This window comes from Carya illinoinensis, chromosome 8 (assembly GCF_018687715.1).
Source record: "Carya illinoinensis cultivar Pawnee chromosome 8, C.illinoinensisPawnee_v1, whole genome shotgun sequence".
NCBI lineage: Eukaryota > Viridiplantae > Streptophyta > Magnoliopsida > Fagales > Juglandaceae > Carya > Carya illinoinensis.
In genome coordinates, this window is record NC_056759.1 from 38,391,641 (window position 1) to 38,401,710 (window position 10,070).

General features: G+C 35.0%; 1 long non-coding RNA gene across 1 annotated transcript; it reads left to right on the forward strand.

The window, feature by feature from the left end:
* Positions 1 to 8,451: 8,451 nt before the first annotated feature.
* On the forward strand, positions 8,452 to 8,878 carry LOC122274134. Its single transcript, XR_006228230.1, has 2 exons — positions 8,452 to 8,531; positions 8,647 to 8,878. It is a non-coding gene; the product is annotated as an uncharacterized LOC122274134 (long non-coding RNA).
* Positions 8,879 to 10,070: the final 1,192 nt, after the last annotated feature.

Sequence of the window (10,070 nt, forward strand, 5' to 3'; positions counted from 1 at the left end):
AAAAGTTACATGCTAGGCCTTACTTGCTTTATTGGGCATTTCACACCGCATAGGAAGAGTGAAGGGATTCTTTGTGTTTTGAGAGAGTGGGCACGCTTTTTAATTTGGACATATATGACTTTTGACATGGGATCCAAAAGGGATACTTTTGACCTGAGGAGGCTTTGCATTTTGAGTCAAGTTTTGGCACGCCATACGGAAGGGATACATATTTTGATATTGGACTTTGACCTGGGATGGAATAGCTTTAACTTTTCGTATTGAGCCAGTGCCCCACACAATATTCATTTTTGGGGCATTTCAAGCTGCACAATTCTTTTCGTTCAGCTAGTTAATTCATTCATTTTAGCCGCACATAATTCTCTTGGGCATTTATTCATTTCAGCGCCACACATAATTTCATCTGGGCATTAATTCAACGCCACAGACATTTTTTCTTTGGATGGAATTCGCATTGCACGGGACTCGTTATTCATTTTTTTTCTTTTCACTGAGGAACTGCAGCGTCTTTGAAGAGCTCCTTGAGGGGTTCAATTGCTACTACAGTCCAGCCTCTTTCACCGCTTTCAATCGCCATCGACATCCATTGGGCTTGCTCTTTTCATTTCATACTTTTCATTTAATTTCAATTTAAAGTTTATGGTATATTTTTGATATTTTTGGTTTAAAATTTTGGATATTTTATTTGCTGTTTATTTTATTTTATGTTAGTTATTTTTCTTGTTTCTTTAAGCTTCCATTAAATATTCATTATAATTGCATTTTAGATTAATTAAAGGTTAATTAAGACTTAAATAAATTCAGTTTTAATATTTAGTTTTCAGATTAATTAAAATTGTTTAACGTAGTTGAGTTCTTAATTCTTAATTTCAATTTGTTATTATTTTACATTCCATTTCAACATTCAAAAATCTAAAAATATGACTAGTCTATGACTAGTACTTTTTTTTTTTTAAAAAAATTTTCGTTGCACTCTTCCATTCATTGTACATACCACCACTTTTGTTAGTGAAACTTTTCATCATTTTATACGAGTTTAGATTTAAACAAATTTTCTTGAGGAGATGATCTAGGAATTTTATTCATAATTATTACATGACATCCTCCTGCACTTGGGATAGCCTTTGTGCTACTCATTTTTGAGTGAGTCAGTTCTCCTTCCAACACTGCAGGTGCCTATGAACTTGTTTGGCTCTGTGTTATCTCTTAGCTCATGGGTGGTTCAATCGAGTGTCTCCTTCTCTATCCCTTCATGTTGTTCTATTGCCACAATCATTGCTTCCATATTTATCGATGTTGCTTTCTCCTGCCTCTAAGTCGTCTGAGAACGAGTTGTTGCATGCATACAATGGACACGCAAAGTCTATGAATATCCAATAGACGTCACCATTGTTAACGTCATGTTTCACACACCTTTAGGCCATGCTCTCAACAACTTGGGTCTTCGATCTTGGGCATGCGAACACAAAGAAAACACCACAAGACATGGGCCTTGGTGGAGGCCAGGGTGTCTCAGATGCCAAAGTTAGTATCGCCTTAATATTTTGTGCAAGTGAATAAGGAGTTCAGAGAGAGTTCTTTGTACCTGGGCCTTGTATACTAGGTTTCTGAGAGTTAATTTCTCATACCTCATGTCAGGAGGATATGTCCCCTCAGCTATCTCCTTGGTTAGAGCCCATTAATGTGGCGTGGCTTCCTGGCATGGCTTCCTATCTCCTCTACCCAATTGCATGTGCACTCCGTTAGTTTCCTCCCTATTTGTTGTCAAAGGATCAAGGGCTCCAGATGTTTACTGCTTGCTTGCTTGCATAGGCTCTCTAAGGCTAGGCGCCGTAGGGAGAGGCTGAAGTGACGTGTCCCTTGCCTCCCAGCCTTTTGGGATTTACCATGTGATCGTACCGGCCTTAGGCTTGAGGGAAAAATCCCCTTACACATTATGTGCTATAATGTTACGAAAGTAGAGCTTTGTGTTTATTATTTGAATCCTACCATTCACCACAGCCCCCCCGCCCCCGGGGGGACTTCTATTCTCACCTCTGTCAATCTCAACGACGTCTTCTACTCCATCACAGTCTGGGCCCGCTAAGGAAAACAACCAACCAACCAACCAACCGAAAGCATGAAGTTTGTCAAACACCTTGATTTTCTTCGTGAGCTCTTCTATGCCTCATTTGAGTTATATAGATTTAATACTTTCTAGGTCCCATATTTACTTTAGAAGTTCTGTAGAAATGATTGGAATGTGAACCATTAAGTTAAAAGTTTTCAACTAGTACCAAAATGTTAGATCTGATCTTATTTATGTATAAAGAGTATATTTTTTATGGAAGATTTTTGTTCACGGAAACATCCCTGCTAGTCATGTTTTTTTGTGGAAAATGTTGGGTTTAGTATGATTTATGTTTAAAGAGTATATTTTTTTGTGGAAAATTTTTTGTCTGAGAAACATACCCACTAGTCATATATATATATATATATATATATTTAATTTAGATCTGATCTGATTTATGTGTAGAGACTTTTATTGCATAATATTTTTAAAACTAATTATCAATAGTCATGGCATCATTTTGTAAGGTTAGACAAGAAGTCATTGGATGGAAGGCAAAGATGATGGTCGAAGGCCACCCAAGCCTTCTACATTGATTTCACTGACCCAAGTATGATACACATTAGTCATTTGGATACATCGTTGCGTCCAATATTTCCATTTACTTAATGTATTGTTTATTTGTGTATTATAGGGATATTATGGTCCAAAAAATCCATACTACCTATCATATATGATGCCTCCAAATACATATCCAAATCCGAATCCGTACCATTTTAGTAGTCAGGTAGATACCTTTTATTTTTCAAAATGTTTTTTCATACATGCAATTGAGTCTTTCTAACATTGCGCCTAATTGCAGCATCCACCAACTATGCCCTATCCTCTAGTCAGTAATCCGGAGGAGTTGAGACAATTTCAAGAGACTATCTAGATAGATACCTTTTTTTTTTCTTTTCTTTTTTTTCCTTTTTTTTTTAAGTTTTTCCTTAAGTGCATTTGAGTCTTTTTAACATCGTGTCTAATTGCAACATCCACCAGCTATGCCCTACCCTCCAGTCAATAATCCGAATGAGTTGAGACGATTTCAAGACACAATCCAAGTAGATGGCTTTTATTGTTTTTGAAGTTTTTCTGTAAGTGCAGTTGAGTCTTTCTAACATTGTGCCTAATTGCGACATCCACCAACTATGCCCTACGCTCTGGTCAATAATCTAGAGGAGTTGAGATGATTTCAAGAGACTATTCAAGTATATGCCTTTTAATTCCTTTTCAAGGTTTTTCTATAGGTGCAATTGAATTTTTCTAACACTGTGCCTAATTAAAGCATTTACCAACTATGCCCGACCCTCCGGTCAGTAATCCGAAGGATTTGAAACAATTTCAAGAGACTCCCCAATGCGTAATTGACTCATCAACTAGAAGTACATCACACACGACAGATCAAAGCTGTCATATTACTAACAATATTAGACTTTTAACCCGATGAGTTAACATCCAGGGTATATAACATAAATGCTAATCCTAACCATACATTTCATTTTCATTAACTTTGGAGGTGAATGGGATTAATGTAGTATCAGAGGTGGAGGGGACTCATGAACTATCAGATAATGATGAATGAGTTAAAGTGCCAAAATCGGGTATGAAGTTTGCCACTGAGAAAGGGCTTCTAGCCCAAGTTTTGGTGTGAAGACATTTAGGACAAACAGAGGGGCAGATGAAAGTTCAAAGTATGTGACAATTGGGTGTGCGCGTGGCAGGAATTACCATCTTAGCCATAGTAATGTCTTGAGGCCATGACCAATAATTAAAACGAATTATAAGGCAAAGGTAAATGCTCACTTGGTGAATGAGGTATGGGTTTTGACCACTGTTGATGTTGCTCACAATCATAGCATTGTTTGCCCACAAAAATTCATATTTTTTTTAGATCTCACAAGTGTTTAGATAAATATAATCAAAAAATGTTTGATTTGAATGACATAGTAGGTATTTGAATGAACAAAAAGTTCAACACACTTGTTGTTTACGCAGGGGGTTTTGAGAATCTTGAATTTCATGAGAAAGATACTCGAAATTTTATTGACAAAGCCAGACACTTAAAGTTGGGTGAATGAGATGGTGAAGCACTTAGTGAATACTTTGAGAGAATAAGAGAGATGAATGATGCCTTTGTTTCTATCATGGATGTGGATGACAAGTTCAAAGTCAGAAATGTGTTATGGGCTATCACACAAAGTCAAGCAACATATGAGTACTTTAGAGATGTTATCACCTTCGATATGATGTACCTAAAAAATAGATATTGTATGTCTTTTTCTTCCTTTGTTGGTGTAAACCATCATAGGTGTTAGGGGCTAGCTTGATTTCAAGCGAGAACACAAGTACTTTTGTATGGTTGTTCTGAGCATGATTGAAGTGCATGAATGGTTGGGCTCCCAAAGCCATCATAACAGACCAACATTGGGTAATAAGGAGTGCTATTGCCATTGTATTTCTTAACAGTGGCCATAGATATTATCTCTGGCATCTCATGTTGAAACTGCCAGAGAAATTGGGATCCCACTCCCAATTCAACGCAAGGTTGAAAACTTCCATTTAAAGTTTTTTTTATGATTAACTTGTGCGGAATTTAAGGGGAAGTGGGGGAAACTACTTCAAAAGTATGAATTTGTGATAATGCATAGCTACAAGGGTTGTACAATGAGAGGTCAATCTTGGTACCAGTTTATTTGAAGAGTCTATTTTGAGCTGATATAAGCACTACACAACAGTTTAAAAGCATGAACGTATTCTTCAACGGGTTTGTGCATTCTGGTACGACATTAAAGGAATTTATCGATCAATTTAACAATGCTCTAAGGAAGAAGGTGAAGGTCGAGATGATAGCTTATTTCAATTCTTGAAACCAAATGATCTCATGCGTATCCTCATTCCCCGTTGAGAAGTAGTTTCAAACATTGTATACAAATGCAAAGTTTAAAGAAGTCCAGAGATGTGTCGGGAATGATTTTATGTAATTGCGCACTTGTCAGCACGAATGGTTGCAATTTCACCTTCAATGTTTTGAATGAAATTTCCACTGATGACCATGTCAAAATCGCCCCCCAGTGCTCAGTTTACAATTATGAGGAAGAATGCGAAGTTAAATGCACCTATGCATTGTTAGAGATGAGGAGAATTTTCTATGGATATATGCATTTAAAGTCTGTCAGATGAAGAACATTCATGTGTTGCTAGAGAAAATTACTTGTAAAATAATCATTTGGACAAAACTCCATTTGGCTAAGCAATTCCATTATTTTACAACCTCCATACTCTCTCACCAACCAAAAATCACTCACCAGAAACCAAAAATCAATGTATAATAATTTTTAAAAATTAGCTTAACCTCGTCCTTGTACTAGAGAACCATAAATCAACAACCGACCAAAAGCTTATCGTGACATGGGCTCAAATATGGATGCAGGCACACCTCCTATTCAACTTTGACGTCGACTCGAGTAGCCACATCGTAGATCCAGAATTTGCTCTAGAATCACAAAGAGAAACATGAGAGATAGAAGTATAGAGGGAGACAAAGGAGCATGAGAGAGAGAGAGAGAGGCGCATGAGAGATAGGAGCACGGGAGTACGAGAGAGAGGAGGAAATTGGGAGGAAGTGAGAAGATGAGTATGGGAGTTTTAGTGGAGGAGGAAATTGATTGGGAAAGTGAGGGTTTGCATCTAATGCTATGATCCGTGACATGGCAGCTCAGTCTAGCCCAAACTGAGTTTGCCATGTAAGATGTGCGTTGTAGGAAACAAGAATCGGTTGCCAAACAGAATTATTGTTATCATTTTATTAACATTATAGGGTCTATTTTATGTATATCAATTTCACTTTAGATCTTAAATTTTGACATAAATTTTGAGAGATCTTGATTTGAAGGATATTACACCTAATTAGAGGTAGACTATTCCATCCATTAAATCTAACGTAATCAAATCATGTTTGGGTGGATTTGAACATACATGTACCAATTAAACAAGCTAGGTCCACGGACGAATTTTGAGAAGCTCGGACTATATACATGTACCATGCCCCCAAAATCATGACAATTTTTATTAATTTAATTTAAAATTATGTAAAAATAAAAATAAAAGAGTATTAAATGTGAAATTTTATATATCTTATTTTCTTTAAATCATATATATGCTCATTGATTCATCATGTAAATCCAAATTTTTTTTTAAATTTGATTTATTATATATGTTGTACAAATGTTTAAATTACTTTTAAATATCATAATAGAAAAATGATTTACACAAATTTCAAATAGATAAACCACATATAAGCCCTAGTAAAAAAGTGAACCCCACCAAAAAAAATTTAAAAAAATTATTTTTTATTAGTAAGACCCACTTTTTAATAAAAGGCTTGCATGAAGCTTGTTTAGGATTGTGGATTTTATCCGGCCCAATCCGAAATCCAGATAACCGGATCTCTGGTTTCAATTTGTGGCCTAGGTTAAATTCGGGCTGGAACTCGAATTTAGAAAACATGATGAATCCGGTCTGGGTACCGGATTGTAAACCCAGACCTGGGTTCTATAAAACAAAAAAAAAACCCTACTTCGCAATAGTTCGCAATGTCGCATAAGTAGCCACCCCCTGAGATTTTCGTCTCCCCCAGACTTCCCTCTCTCTCTCTCTCTCTCTCTCTCTCTCTCTCTATGCTCTGCGTCTATGTCTGCGATGCCCTAGCCCCTCTCGAAATCACTCTCTCATCTGCTCTATCTCTCACTCTGCTATCTGCGATGCCAAACGGTGGAAGTGCTTGAGCTTGGGATCCAAGAGATTAGAACGTTTTTCCATTTGGGTATGTGTTTAGATATGAAGAATGAGTTTGTTGAAGAATGGGTTTGTCGAAGAACGCCTTTTTCTTCACCTGTGTAACATTCATATACATTGGAGCACTATCAATTACTATCTTTGTTATTTCCAGTGCTACAATTTCAGCAATTGTTGCTTCTCTAATAGCTACAAGTAGAGCTAATTTTTCTTACTATTTTGTGCCCAAATTAACTTCTTATAATCGAATCCGTCGTCTTCATCCTTTGTGCCGATCGAAGTCAGTTTTTCTCCTTCTCTTTTTATCTGGGTCTTGCTTTTCTACTATATTACATTTGTTTTGCCTGTTATTGGTATTTTCTACTATATTAGATGGGCGATGAGATTGTGTATATTAGATGGGAAAAATTTATAAGTGTATAGCAAGCATTTTTATTATTCTTTCTGCCATGATTCTTAAGCATTTTTGGGTCTATATTTGAAGGTGGCTATTATGTGAGTTCGTGTCATGAAACTTGAACTGAATAGGCTTATCAGAAAATCATTTTTGAAGGGGATATGGCCATTGGTTCTTTTATAGACTATTGATTCGGGGGCTGTTAGGTGGTTGAAGAGTCCAATATTTCAGGAGGGTGAGATGAGTAGTGAAATCAAGAAGCATGAAATAGTTGAGAACACTGGTAGATGTGCTTCTGAGAGAACTAGAAAGAAACCTGCCCCAAAACTTTTAAGAAAGAAAGTATATTAATTATGAGAAAACAAGACTTCATTGTCTTCATCTGGCTATGCAATCTCAGAAAGTTTAATAGGTCAGGAGATTATAATGCCAGCGAAAGGAAAATTTGGCTATTTCTTTTTGCTTTGTAATGCCTTCATGATCTCTGAGCTCTTTGACTCTTGTAAACCCTTTGCCCTCCTAGACTTCTGAAAGTTGACAAGTAATGTTAATACTAATGGAATCTTGTTCTAGTGAATGTTGTTAGAAAATGTGGTTATTTCGTAATTAACTGTTCACAGACATTGATAATATTAATGGATGCGTCCGCTTTTATGGCTTAATGCTGGACAGATCATCTTTTCCTTAGAGGGGGGAAGAGTAGGGCAAGTCTTAATCGGGTGGAGATATATAGCTGTCGGTTTAATACAGGCATATATATATTAGAGTTCACTCAGCAACCGAAGGTTAGAAAATAGAACAGCTGCTCTTTCAAACTAGAAAGAACATTGTGCATTATTTACCATTTCAATCATTTTGATCATGTTTTATCCATTTGACTTTGTTTTGTCTCTTTAGTTCTTCTAGGATTGTCTTTTTCCTTTTTTATGATGATCCTTTTAACATATTCTTTCAATGAACTAACTCCAAACAGGACGGAAGGGGCAAATGCATGAAAAAAAGAATCTTGTCCTACCATTTGTTCTGTTTGCTTAAATGCATAATATTTCATACCAAAGATAGTCATTTAAAGGTAATACCGGACGCTTGGAGAAATTGATTGATCAAACTCAACTCAAATAAGTTGATTGTTCTTGGCTTGACTAAAATTTATGTTACTTTTTATTAATTACAAGGGTGCTAGGAGACTATTGGTGAGAAATACTCAATTCAAAGTGCTCGTATATGAGGAGTTGTTTCATGAATTATGTATGGATCCCAATCTTTTGTTTATAATGGAAAATGTTTTCTAAATGGTGAGAAATAACTAGTTTGGATCTCATATAAATCTTTTTTCTGTTTCTTATGATTGCATGTTTTATAGGAAACTATGATATTATTTAGCAGGTCAAGAACATTATTGAATACATCTTATAGATAAGCTTGGACCAACAATGGCTGTGGAGAAATGCATTCATTGCATGAAGCAAACATATTATGTAACATTTATTGGTGGCTCTATGTAATCCATTTTTTATATGTAATTTCATATTTTGTAATTATGTTTCTTAATGTAATGTATAAATACCAAATAATATAATATGTACTGATTGCAATTTTTTTCTTGGCATGCATTTACATGATAGATATTAAATTTCTTTATTTTTAGATGCATTTAGTTAAAAATAATAATTAGTTTTGTATAAAAAAGAATGTGATTTTCAACATTTTTTCTTGAAAAATTTGTAATAGAATATACGCTTTAAGATAAAAACAAAATGTTTCTTAAAAGAAACTTCATAACATAAGTTTTTGTTATTTAAAAGAAAAAAAACGAGTAGAACCTGGAATCCGGATTTTTTAGATTTTAAAAAATTCGGAGTCACTCGGTTCTAGACCGGGTCATAAACCAGGTGTACCTAGGTCGAGTTTTTGCCTGGGTTTGAAACTTGGGTTCCAGGCCAGGTACACCCGAGTACCCGGTTCGGAATCTGGATGAACAGTCCTAGGCTTGTTTATTTTAAAAGCTTATACCTATCATTACTCATCATAATTTCATAATATGACTTTTTATGGATCATTTTCTTTACCTTTTATGTTGAAAACCTAAGTCGAATAATATGGACAAGCCAAAAACTTTAAATCATAAACATTATTAAGAATATTTTTTCAAATAAAAATAAATTAAATGAAAATTTCCAACTTTTAATATTGTTGAGATAAGATTTCAAAACAAAATAAATGAAAACTTTCCTATAAATTATTTGCTAGTCCATATTGAGAAGAAATGTGATAATTAATGATCTTTATTTGTTTAAAAAATATTGAGATCAATAGGCATATTAAATGCTTTTATTTTTTTATTTTACATTTAAATTTAAAACTTCATATATACTTATACACGCTTTTAAATAATCTTTTAATTTTGTTATATAAAAATGTTTATATATCCTTTGCCCCCTCTACATAAATTCTAGCTTCGTCGTCCTTGGCGGTCTAACCATAAAAATACCAGATCTACTACAAAAATATCGAATATAGTTATGGCATCATCCTCCAAGCCTATCGTTAGGAAAATGTTTATTTATAAATTAGTATAGTACTTATGTGAGGTTGCGGATGTGACGGGTAATTGGACCATCCTCATGTCTGGTCTCTCTGTGTTTTCAATTTTGTTCATGCAAAAACATAGGTTGTGCTTTATATCAAACATCTTATAGAGAAGACCAGCATGGTATTAAACCTAAATGTCTTGTCATGCCCCGTACTCATTTAAGTATATCAGATCAAGCATTTTTATTTTTATCC